At 35.7% G+C, this 13532-nt stretch overlaps 1 pseudogene; it reads right to left on the reverse strand.

The window, feature by feature from the left end:
• Positions 1 to 1475: 1475 nt before the first annotated feature.
• Positions 1476 to 12756, reverse strand: LOC104877891 (SAC3 family protein C-like; annotated as a pseudogene).
• Between the last annotated feature and the right edge of the window lie 776 nt (positions 12757 to 13532).

The raw sequence follows: 13532 nt of genomic DNA on the forward strand, positions 1-13532 counted from the left end.
AACTCTGTTTTTGCATGAGGAGCCTGACCCCAGTGATCCTAAAACTCCAAGAGACGCTTTTTCTTTATAAGTAATTCCCATTACTTTCTTTTTAGTTAGCTTGAAACCAAACCTTTTTCAACCAAAGTTTATGTTTTCTTTTGAAGCTAACCTTGAAATGAAAAGGCACCAATTCAACTTTGAATTGGTATCAATTGTAAGTTGAAAACCCTTCCCAGTGAACGATCCTAGAGCCACTATGCTATACTAGCTTAGGCTATCCTAGTGCATGGTGATATAGGTTATAAATTTTGTTGATTACTCCCATCAGGGGACCAAAATCAAGGTACACCAGCTGGGAAAACACGAATCACCCCCAATCCCCTCGTCTTTCCGAAAAAAATCATTTGGGTGGATAAGGTTCCAACCAAAGTTGCTTTCTTTGCGTGGGAAGCCACTTGGGAAAAAATCCTCACATTGGATAGGCTTCAAAAACGAGGGTGGCAGCTCCCTAATCGTTGTTATTTGTGTGGCTGTGAAGAGGAAAATGTAAATCACATTCTTTTACACTGTACAGTGGTCAGGGTCCTCTGAGAGATCGTTCTTTCCTTGTTTAGGGCTCAATGGGTGTTCCTAGAGACAGTCAAAGAGGTGTTATTTTGTTGGAGGGGCCCTTTTATGGGGAAAAGAGGAAAAAGATTTGGAATTCCATCCCGTTGTGTATATTTTGGACGGTTTGGAAGGAAAGAAATAGGTTAGCTTTTAGATGGGGTTCTTTAGCTATTCAGAAACTCAAGAATTCTTTTGCATGTAATTTATGGAGTTGGACTAGGATGTATATGGGAGAGGAGTCATCTTTGATTTTAGGCTTCTTAGAGTGGTTAGCGGCTCTTTAAGGGCTGGTGAGTTTGTTCTGTTTATGAGTTTTTTGCTTTTTAGCTGCTTTGTATACTCCCTGTATGCTTTGTGGCTTTCCGCCCTTTATTATATATTTTGTGCTCATTTATAAAAAATAATAATAATGTAATATTGCAAATATGATGCCTCAATTGTTGTAGTACAAAGGAAACACTTATAATTGCCCATCCACTGTCACTAGAAAAGACGGACCTTTCAGTTCGTGAAACAAAACTTTAACATTGGGTACTAAAAAAGAGAAAAAAATCAACGGAAAAACATAACCACTCTACATTGAGTTAAATGTAAAGGGAATAAAAACAATTTAAATGCAAGTGGAATCTACAACAGCTTTATGGTCATCTTAAGAGTGCGTTTGGCAGTTATTTTATAAAGTGTTTCTAGTCTTTTTACCACTTAATTTTTTTTTTTTATCTTTCAAGCATAAAAAAGACTAGAAACACTTCCTAAAATCACTACCAAACGTACTATAAAAGTCTTGGGCAAAACATTTTTCCTTTGACTTCAAAATGACAGAAGGTACAAGACCCAACCACAAAGAGAGTGACTCTCCCCTCAGAACAAAAATAGTAACACCTTCAGAAACTAGTACAAATACTGAAAAAGATGAACTCAAACAAACAATGAAAGCAGATATCCACCAGTGGTTGGCTGTTAGAGCCAAGGTGAAGAAGAACGTGAAATGAGCAAAACTCAGGTTCATTCTTGTAAATAAAATTTGAATTGCAATTTTCTTTGTATAGAGCATATAGAGATGTTAGACACTTTTTCAGTTGCTCCATATTAAGGTAATAACTAAATAAAAATTTGGCTTGCTGCTACAATTGCAAAGCTTTTGGTGGGATATAATATGAAATTTCACCTGTATTGTGAAACAAACCACAAGTTAGAACATAAGATGAGGCTTTTAGCTAACTCTAAGGTTTTAGGATTAGATTAAAATATTTGATCTATTATCATTAAACAATACAGTTCATTCATATGCATGCTTGTTGTACATTCTATTGCTTGGCTAAAAATGTTGCTGGCCATGAATTTGTTCTTTTAAATCAAGAGTTTAAATTGAAAGTGAGAGAGAGAAACTATATAAAATTTTGAGGAACAAATTGATGGAGTTCTTGTTAAATAGTTTCCTCATCTTTCTGAATTGCCAAGGATAAAGAGATATAGGTTTAAAAAACTTTAAGAGACGGAACAAGAAATACAACTTTTGAAATATGGTTAAGAAACTTGTATGATTGGGAATTAGAAGGTGGCAGCCCTTTCCGTAGGCATATTCTACAAAGTCACCAAGTGTACTAGAAAACTTGACATTACGGGAAAGAACACCAATTCCCATCGCAAGCGGTGTGAGTTGCTTGGGTTCTATGGGCCTTTCATAACTTTCATTGGAAATAGACACTCAATAGTGGATAACTTAATTAGAATGGATTGGATAATAACTAATGTGCCGAGAAAGATTCAGAACCAGACCATTCATTTATCCATTATAAAGTAGGCTTTAAAAGTTGTGTGATCACAGTTTCACCTCATTTGGACTCCACTGAATAGAATTTTCTTATTCAATAAAGCAAAAAGAGAGGATAATGACTCAATTATACAACATCTCTTGTATATTTTGATTATTTTCTGCAACTAGGAGTGTGTTTAGTAGTGGATTGGCTAACTTATTGTATATTGAGGAGATTAATGCTAAGAAAAGAAAGGTAATTAAGATTATGTTTCAAGAAATTTATACCATTTCTTCATACGTATGAATTGTTTGATCATTAACAATATTCTCCATGCTAAGATCGTGTCTTATTGATCTTGTCCTATCAAAGATGAAATCATGAACCACTTCAAAAGGATGCTCCGTGGATCTAATAGGTTTAAGAGGTAGTTCAAAGTCTCTTCCAACACTGGAAGTGGCTGCATGTCTAACGCTTGCATGTGCCTAATGACTATGGTTCTGCAAAACTAGTGAGAGAGATGAAGGATGAACGACTTTCTGCATCAAAATATAGACATTTCATGGCATTATAAGATATCAAGTAAAAAATTGGAGAAAAGAATCCTACAATTTATAGCCTTTTGATTATAAGCTAAGATGATGTTGAATCAGAATAATAAAAATGATGAGAGATAAAATCATAACACCCAACATAAGCTTTACAAGACGCTACATTATGATAGATGAATATTTTTCTATGATAATGTTATGCAATTAAACATATATGGAAGGAAAATCAAAATTATTATAACAACCTACTCCCAATTGTATAGATATTGTCCACTCTAAACTTAAGTGACATTTACAATTTCAAAACACGTTTACAAGGTTAAGAGGAGTCCATACATATATAACATTAGAAACTTTTTCCCATATTCGATGTAGGATATCATAATCACACTCCTCATGCAAACCCAATTTCCTTATTATATTCCACATGATTGTAGGGTCAAATAGATAGACACTCCTTTCGGTGCTAAACAATCTCTCACATTGAGGTTGGAGATTGGTTCCGATACCATTAGTAATGACCTACTTCCAACTGTGTAGATATTATCTGCTCTGAACCTAAGAAACCCTCGTGACTTTAAAACACATTTACAAGATTAAGTGGAGTTTATACATATATATAGCACGAAAAACTTTTTTCCCTATATGATATGGGATATTACAATTATACACTTTGACAGAGACAAAAACAACTAAAAGAACAAACAAGACACCAAATACTTAACAAAAATGATCGAATAAAGATGTATGTTAAGAAAACACAAATGCAACTTGTTTCAAGGCCTCTTCCCAAGTTTGAATCCATACTAATAGTAAAAGAAGAACAAGATAAAACATGTTCTAGGCTAACTAGCCTTTGTTTTTTCTTTTTTAGGTATGAAACATAAATAATTTTTGCAGAGAATAAAAAGTTGATTGGTGATCCTTCAACCACAATAAAGAAACAAAGAAAGCAAACAAGCAAAATAAATGAAAGAATCCTAGCCAAAACAAGAAGAAGATTACCATTTAGAAAGCATAAGGCATGCTACAACCTAGAGCACACCCAAATTTGAAACCACGGGACTCCTAAAGTCAAGGGAGAAGCAAAACTTTTACAAACCCAATAGAAGAGGAGGCAATCCTCTTAAGCAAGCTATTGTCTTCCTAGTTAACCTATCTAGGACTACAAAAAATTTTTGCAATGCAAGTATCTTGCTAGAGTGAAGATCCAAAGAACATCTACTTGAAGCATTATTTTAATTGGAGTAGCTCATAAAGCATAAGTAAAGCAAAAGGTTGAAGCCACCTAACAATACAAGAGCCAACATAAAAAGAGGAGCTGAAACTTGAAGATTTCCTAATATTACTTTGGTTACAATACCAATTTTAGCAACATGAATTTGACAAGCCTATGATTATTAGCCTTGAAATTGATTTGAAGCAAACTTTCAAGTATCCTTTGATCGGGGCAAGGAGTTGTGGTGTTTGTTTTTGGGTATAGTTTCATAAGGTAAAAGCATAAGAGGCATGAGGGTTTACATCTTGCTAAGATAGGTATAAACCCTCAAGGGGTTGAGTCATTAAGGCATAAGCGCTCCCTAAAATTTCAATTTTACTAAAAAATATAATTTTTTGAGCACAAGAAAATAGATGAAAAATAAATTTTTTAAAATAACTATAGAAAGGGTTTAGCCTGTTCCATACATTTTAGGAGAATTTAATGCTCATAGGAACAATAGATTAAACAAAAAAAAGGTTACATAATAATAATAGTGCCACAACGATGATATTTACATGAACAAAATAAAGCACACCCCACAATAATAAGGAAAAATAAATTAATGGTGGCTCCATCAAATTCAAATTTCACAAATTAAAAAAAAAAAACAAAAACAAAACAAAACAAACTAAGAAAAGAAAACAAATGTGATAGATGTAATATCAAATGAAAATATTGAATAATGAATTGAATGGAATCATTAAAATTCAAATAATAATGCTTTGCACATGAAGTAGCAAAGGAAAAAAAAAAAACAAAGTTTTAGCACATGCTTGATCAATAGAAACACAAATCTAACAATAGCATCGATATAATAGGGAAAACAAACAAATTTTCAATTAGGGAAACTAAAAATTCAGTTTGGCATAAACACTGTAAACATTAAAAGGTTATTAGCATAGTCTTGCTTTACAGTAGCATTAAGATAGGCTTTGTTGTCTAACACAGACATAAGTCATCCAACACAATTACCTCCAAAACAAAACAAGACAAGACAAAACAAAACAAAACAAAAACAAACAAACAAAAAATTTGAATAATGATGCTTTGCACATTGAAGATTTATGATAAGTGAATTTTTATTTATTTATTAATTCTCTTACTTTCTATATAATACAACATGATATATATATACAAGAGAATGGTGCAATCAGTCACCATAAGGACCGGGACTCAATCTTAACTGATTAGAGACCAAAATCTCCACTAAACAAGGAAATATATTAAATTTGGAACTAATAACAAAATACCAAAAATAACGTTAACAAACCCTAGCATTCCTCACTAACTTTAAGCTAGAATTCCACACTTCCCCTCAAGCTGGGGCATAGATATTGTACATGCACAGCTTGTGACTCAGTTCTTCAAAGTTAGTTCTTGAAAAAGCTTTAGTGAGTATGTGTGCCATTTGGGATTTTGTAGGAGTATAGACCAACTGTACAATTGCCTTCTCAATCTTTTCTGAAATGAAATGTCGATTTATCTCGATGTGTTTCGTCCTATCATGATGTATAGGATTCTTTGCAATGCTTATGGCAGCTTCGTTGTCACAGAACATTTTAATAGGCTTCTCAGTAGATATTCCCAACTCATTCAGCAGTCTCTATATCCAGGTTCCTTCACAAATACCAAGAGCCAAAGATCTCAATTCAGCTTCTGCACTACTTCTTGAGACTACAAACTGTTTCTTGCTTTTCCAAGTCACGAGATTTCCCCATACATAGGAACGATATCCAGATGTTGATCGCCTATCTAACACATCACCTGCCCAGTCTGCATCTGAGAAAACTTCAACATCTCTAGTATCATTCTTTTTGTACAACAGTCCTATTCTTAGGGTCATATTCAGATACCTCAAAATTGTATTCACAGCTTCCATGTGTTCTTCTATTGGGTTGTTCATAAATTGACTCACAACACTAACAGAGAATCTAATGTCAGGTCGAGTATGTGAAAGGTAGATAAGAAGTCCTATAAGTCTCTGGTATCTCCCCTTGTCAACTGGTGCACTGTTCTTCTCAGTTCCTATTTTCTTGGTTGAGTCCATTGGAGTGTCTGCAGGTTTACATCCAAGCATACCTGTCTCTTTTAGTAAGTCTAGAACATACTTACGTTGGGAGAAAAATATGCCTTTCTTAGATCTTACCACCTCCATACCGAGAAAGTATCTAAGATAGCCAAGGTCTTTGATTTCAAATTCTTTGGCTAAGTGTTTCTTCATTCCCAATAGTTCCTCTTCATAATCACCTGTTAAGATGATATCATCAACATACACTATGAGGACTGCTATTTTCTTTTCTGAAGAGAACTTCACAAATTGTGTATGATCCGCTTGACATTGAGTATATCCTTGCTTTGTAACTGACTTTGCAAACCTGTCAAACCATGCTCGAGGTGATTTTTTGAGTCCATACAGAGATTTCTTAAGCTTGCACACCCTGTTGTTGTTGAAAGAAGTTTCCAACTCTGATGGTATCTCCATATACACTTCTTCCTCCAAGTTACCATTCAGAAAAGCATTTTTGACATCTAGTTGATGTAATGGCCAATCTTGGTTTGCTGCAAGATAAAAAAGAACTTGAATAGTGTTGAGTTTGGCCACTGGAGCAAATGTTTCTTGATAGTCTATTCCATAAGACTGAGTAAAGCCTTTGGCAACAAGGCGAGCTTTCAATCTCTTAATACTTCCATTAGCCTTATGTTTAATGGTAAATCCACTTACACCCGATTGGTTTCTTTCCATGAGGAAGATCAGAGATTACCCATGTTCCATTCTTCTCCAAAGCTTTGATTTCTTCGCTAATTGCCTTTCTCCACTTTGGATTCTTGAGAGCCTCCTAAATAGAATTAGGAACCTGCACACTATCAAGAACTAAAACAAAATCTTGATAGGAGGGAGACAATCCATCATATGAAATAAATCTATAGATAGGATGGTTTGTGCAAGTTCTAACACTCTTTCTCAAAGCAATCGGAATATTTGAATCATCTACAAATGGTACTAGCTTTTCAAGATTAGTAGTTCCCTTACCCAAGTGAATTTGAGTAGGACTTGGACTAGGTTAAGATTTTTGGTCATTTTTTAGAGGAGTTGGTTGCTCTATTGTTCTCTTAGGCCTTTTTCTCCTAATGTAGACGCTAAACTCATTATTTGCAGTTAGTGGTGATTTAGAGTAATTATGGACTAGAGTTTGAGGTGAGGTAGTAGGAGGATGACTCTCAGGTTTAGGTTGTGAAGACATTGAAATTTGAACTGGAATTTGATTAATGACTTTTGGTTGTTGACTGAAAATTGGCTGAGAAGTAAGATGAGGTAATGGTAGGGTGTCCCCAAGATCAAGTGTCTTCCAAAACTGGAATGCTCTCATGTTCTTCCCGTGCATGTCGGTTTTGTGGTAGTAAGCTTGATGTTCAAAAAATGTCACATCCATAGAGTTGTATACCCTTTTAGTGATGGGAGAATAACACTTATAACCCTTTTGATGTGAAGAGTACCCTATAAAGATATATTTGATGGATTTAGGGTCTAATTTGCTACGATGTTGCTGATGTATATGGACAAAAGTTGAACACCCGAATATTTTTGGATCTAATGAAGAGATGATTTTTGTATGTGGAAAGATCTAGAGAAGGGATTGACAAGGCGTTTTAAATTTAAGAATTCTGGATGGCATTCTATTGATGAGATACGTGGCTATAAGTACTACCTCCCCCCAAAAATGTTTAGGAACGTGAGTGGAAAACATGAGGAACCTAGCTACCTCTAACAAATGTTGGTTTTTTCTTTCTGCAATCCCATTTTATTAAGGGGTGACAACACAAGAACTTAGGTGGACTATTCCTTGACTCATGAGGTAACTACCTAGAACAAACTTGAAGTACTCTTTGGCATTATCAGTTTTTAGAACTTGGATTTTGGTCTGGAATTGAGTTTAGATCATGGAATTGAAAATTTGAAAAAATTTTCCAACTTCAGATTTTTCTTTCATCAGGAATACCCAGGTCAATCTAGTGTGATCATCAACAGACGAGACAAACCACCGTGCTCCTGTTATATTGTTTTTCCTCGAAGGACCCTACACATCACTATGAATCATGGCAAATGGGTGAGATGGTGTATATGAAAGACTAGGGTAACTACTGTGAGTATGTTTTGGAAGCTGGTAGATTTCACAACTGAAAAATTTTGGACTTTTATTGATGAATAAAGATGAAAACAATTTTTCAAGATATATAAAATTTGGATGACCCAGACGATAATGCCATAACATGACCTCATTATCTTTATTGACACAAAAATCTAAAATTGACCGACTCTTAAGCGACACACAACTTGCATTTTGAGTTCGTCTTCTTAGAGGAGTATCACCCTTGAGAAGATAGAGTCTAGAGCACATCTCAACATTGCCAATCATCCTCCTCGAATCCAGTTCCTGAAATTTACACAAGTTTGAGAAAAATTTAGCTTCACGATGAAGATCACGAGTTAATTTGCTGATTGAGAGTAAATTACATTCCAAATTAGGGACATGGAGAATAGGGTTTAGATTAAGGTCGTTTGTAACCCTGATTGAGCCTGTTCCAGCAACTTTGGATAGAGATCCATCAACAATCCAAACTGTATATTTCTCTTTAGAAGGGTTGTACTCATGAAATATGGTTCCTTCTCTTGTCATGTGATCTGATGCTCCAGAGTCAATAATCCAGGATTCAAGTGTTGTTTATTTACTGCAAAGGCATTTGAAAAATCACCTTTTTGTGCCAACATGCCTATACCAGATGCTGAGTTACTGGATTGAGATAGGGAGTTTTGACTTATGAGTTGTTGAAGCATCTCAAGCTGCTCTTTGCTGAAAGGACTGGTCTTGGTTGAGGTTGGCTTGTCTTCTGAGGTAGCAACATTATGGACACTACTTTCTCTATCATTGAATGGTTTGGATGGCTTCCAATTAGCTGGTTTGCCATGAATCTTCCAGCAATTTTCTCTGGAATGTCATAGTTTTCGGTAGTGGTCACACTAAGGTTTCCCATTTTCTGGCGATTTTCACTGTTGGTGTTTGATGGAAGTCCTCGTGCTACAAAGGTAGATCCTTCAATTGATAGGGCAGAATTCTGAGATCCCATCATAACCTTTTTCATGTTTTCCTCACGGCGAACTTCTGAGAATGTCTCTCTAATACTTGGAAGAGGTTTGGTCCCCATCACTCTCCCCCTAACCTCGTCCAAATTCTTGTTGAGGCCAAGGAGAAACTTGAATGTTCGCTTTTGCTCCACAATTTTTCGGTACAATGCAGTGTCTTCAGGGCACTTCCAGGTGTGAACTTCAAACATGTCTAGGTGCTGCCAATGACGAGAAAGAATGTTGAAGTATTGGGTAACAGAGAGATCTCCCTGCCGTAGGGTTGTGTAAAGTGGCTTCTATCTCAAATATTTTTGAAGTGTTTTCAGAATTTGAGTATGTCTCCCTTGCTACATCCCATAATTCTTTGGCAGTTCCATAGAGGAGAAAATTCTTTCTTATGTCGGTATTCATCGAATTAATCAACCAAGACATCACCATGTGATTCTCGGTCTTCCACACCCTGAATTTGGGATTGGTCTTCTCAGGGATAACTACTTCACTGGTGAGATATTCATCCTTGCCCTTTCCACAGACATACATCATCACTAACTAAGACCACTAGAGAAAATTATGGCCATTGAGTTTGTGACCTGTGATGAGCATAGATGGGTTCTCGGCTCTTCCATGGTTGTTCATCGTTGGCATCGTTTCTGGATTGAAGGTCACTTCAAAGGTTGAGATTTGTCTCTCAATAGCCATGACGAATTTGGTGATGTGGAAAATTAGGGTTTTAGAGGGAAGGCTTTGATACCATGAAGATTTATGAGAAGTTAATTTTTATTTATTTATTAATTCTCTTACTTTCTATAGAATACAACATGGTATATATATACAAGAGAATAGTGCAATCAGTCACCATAAGGACCAGGATTCAATCTTAATTGATTAGAGAACAAAATCTCCACTAAATAAGGAAAAACATTAAATTAGGAACTAATAACAAAATACCAAAAATGGCCTTAACAAACCCTAGAATTCCTCACTAACTTTAAGCTAGAATTCCACACACATGAAGTAGCAACGGAAAAAAAAAAAAAAAACAAACTTTTAGCACATGCTTGATCAACAGAAACAAAAATCCAACAATAACATCGATATAATGGGGAAAACAAGCAAATTTTCAATTAGGAAAACTAAAAATTCAATTTGGCATAAACATTGTAAACATCAAAATCTTATTAGCATAGTCTTGTTTTACAATAGCATTAAGACAAGCTTTGTTGTCTAACACAAACATAAATCATCCAACACAATTACCTCCAAAACAAAAGAAAACAAAAACGAACAAACAAAAAAGGAAATAACTTTAACAAAAGCATCAGTGCTTAAATTAGTGCTTAATGAGTGCAAATGTTGATGACTGGTATGGTAAAACTGATTCAATAAGAGTACCATTGTCCATTGCAAGATGAGAAGCTAAGATGCAGTATAAAGGCATGAGATGTAGGGTTTCCTTTTTGACAACAAGGCTTGGAGATGTTTTGCCAAGATTTCCATGTAATCTCTCAAACACAACTAAGTCTCATAGGTGTTCACATTGGGCCCTTTCTCTAGCTATTTATTACAAATGAACATCAGAGATAATATTTGTTAAAAAAAATTATAAAGGATAAGTTGCTGAAATAATTAAACAACATTTTTCTAATAATTTATATTAAGCCATTGGAAATTCAATAGCAAGCAATGTGATTGAAGAAATCCTAATCAAAGAATTAGAATAAACTCATTAGGAAATAAATACAAGCATCTCTTGCAAACAATACACAATTTGACTAGGTGCATGCTGTGGACCTGCAATTTTCACGTGTGTCCCCACTCATCAGCGATACTTGCTTTTATTGGTGAAAAATTAATTTTGGTCAAAGTTAGAGTCATTGCTTATTTTATTTTATTTTAAAAGGAGGTTCGGCGATCAAGTTACCTTTTGGGAAGGTACCTCAAAGAGGTAGTACCTCTCTAAGCCATAAAAAGGTCTCTATTGACTAAATTGAGGTAAATGTGGCAATTAATAAGTTGATTATGAATGCCTAGGTAGGCTAAGGTGATTTCAAAACAAGCATGCCCAATAATAAATCAAATCATAATCATAAAGGAGAGTTAGGGTGTGTACCTAGATTGCTCCTCAAGCACTATCATAAGACATCAAAGTTAGCTTACAAATATGACACACAACATGCATTTTGTTAGAGCAAATAAAACAAACATTTAGGCATCCAATGATAGAATTGAACATAGATATAGCTCATAATAATATGCATATTCATAGAATTCTGAAAATTAGGTGATAGATAGCGTACAAGAGTAGCAAGCTAAGCGCTTTAATGGGGAGCATGGTTAGTTCAAAAATAACTATAAAACAAACTCATGTATCATGAAGAGGATCAATTTCAATTAAATATCAAGCAAACACCTCATTTGAATCAATATCTAAAAAAAAATTCATGGATGTCGCGCCACCCACCAAGGTCCAAATTACTTTTGCATGAATTGGTTTAATGAGTTCCATTATTTGGAATCATGAAGTTTATTCATGCTTGTTTAGGAAAAACAAGAAAATCAAGAAAATTAGTAGAAAATAGTGAGAACGCGTGCTAGAAGGAAAATTGCAGCAAATAGTATGTTAAAATTTGGATTTTATGCCTAGAAACTCCTAAGGAATGAATTTTAAAGAAAAGTAGAGTTATTTTGATGGAAAAAGGTTTTGAAATCCAGATTTAAGATGTGTAAGATCACAAAGAAAAGAAAAAAAATTATGAGGGTAAGGTGCACCAAGGTAGCCAATGCTAGAGTGAGGTCCGAGAATGTACTTGAGACTACATTGCTGATATAAATTGCATGAGGAGAACTCTACGAATTGCATGGGGCTCTGCTTATCGCTGGTTGTTTGGAAAGAAATTGAATGTATGCATTTTAGAGCTCATGTTCACTGGGTTTTAGTGTGCCACTTCATCTAAAATGGGGCTTCAATTCAACACACAACAAGCAAACATATCCAAGTCCCATGCATGCAAATGAATCCAATTCCCAACAAGTCAAGTATGTACCTCGGGTCCCCAGCCAAGCGTTACAAACAGGGGCAAATCAATAGACACAAGCATTTTTAATCAAACATCAAAATGTGCCCAAGCCAAACATTCACAATAACCCCCCGACCTTCCTAGCCAATAATACCCTCAACTCATAGGTGGGCCCACATTAATTCAAACCAAATCTGGATTCAGACCCTAAAGGTGGCCTACAAGTGCCTTGGAGCCTAAGGGCCCAAGCCATAACAAAAATGGGGGTCAAAACACGCTGAAACTAGAGCTACCTAGCAAAACCGATTGAACCGGTTCCCAACCAGCTCAACCATTTGAGAAAAGAAATCTAAAACTTTACCAAAAGATTCCTTGGAGAATAATGAATCCAACAAAACAAACGGCGCTCAATTCTGAGCCCGGACGAGGAAGAACCGACCGAAACAATACAGAGCATTTATAAAATGGGGCTACCACCAAGCCACCTGTTGAACCGGTTCCCAACTGATTCATCCGATTGAGAAAAAATTTGAAAATTTACCAGAAGATTTCTCAAAGAATAAAGAATCTAAAAAAACAAATGGTGCTCAATTCTGATTCTGGATGAGGGAGAACCGGCCAAAACAATGCAAAGCGTTTATAAAATGGGGCTGCCACCAAGCCACCTGTTGAACCGGTTCCTAACTAGTTCATCCGATTGAGAAAAAAATCTGAAAATTTACCAGAAGATTCCTCAGAGAATAAGGAATCCAAAAAAACAAACAGAGCTCAATTTTGATCTTGGATGAGAGAGACTTGATCGAAACAATGCAAAGCATTTATAAAACTGGGCTGCCACCAAGCCACCTGTTGAACCGGTGCCCAACCAATTCATCCGATTGAGAAAAAATCTGAAACTTTGGGAACCAGTCGAGCCAGTTGAGAAAAAAAATTGAAATTTTTACAGAATGTTCCTTGATGAATAAGGAGTCCATAAAAAAAAACGGTGCGTGATTCCGAGTTCGGATGAGGGAGATATGATCAAAACAAGCCTAAGTGCTCCGAATTCGAACCTGCTCTTATGAATTCCAACTGAACTGAAATTTTTGGGGGGCTGCACTTCCTTCCCTATAGCATGATGTGAACAACTAGGGAAATTGGCCATGACGGAACTCCAAAATGAACTACACACCCGCACTACATTGGACCGCAAATGAACCTACACAAGGCTCAGAAATCGATCAAGGCCAAAAA

Source organism: Vitis vinifera, chromosome 13 (assembly GCF_030704535.1).
Source record: "Vitis vinifera cultivar Pinot Noir 40024 chromosome 13, ASM3070453v1".
Taxonomy (NCBI): Eukaryota; Viridiplantae; Streptophyta; class Magnoliopsida; order Vitales; family Vitaceae; genus Vitis; species Vitis vinifera.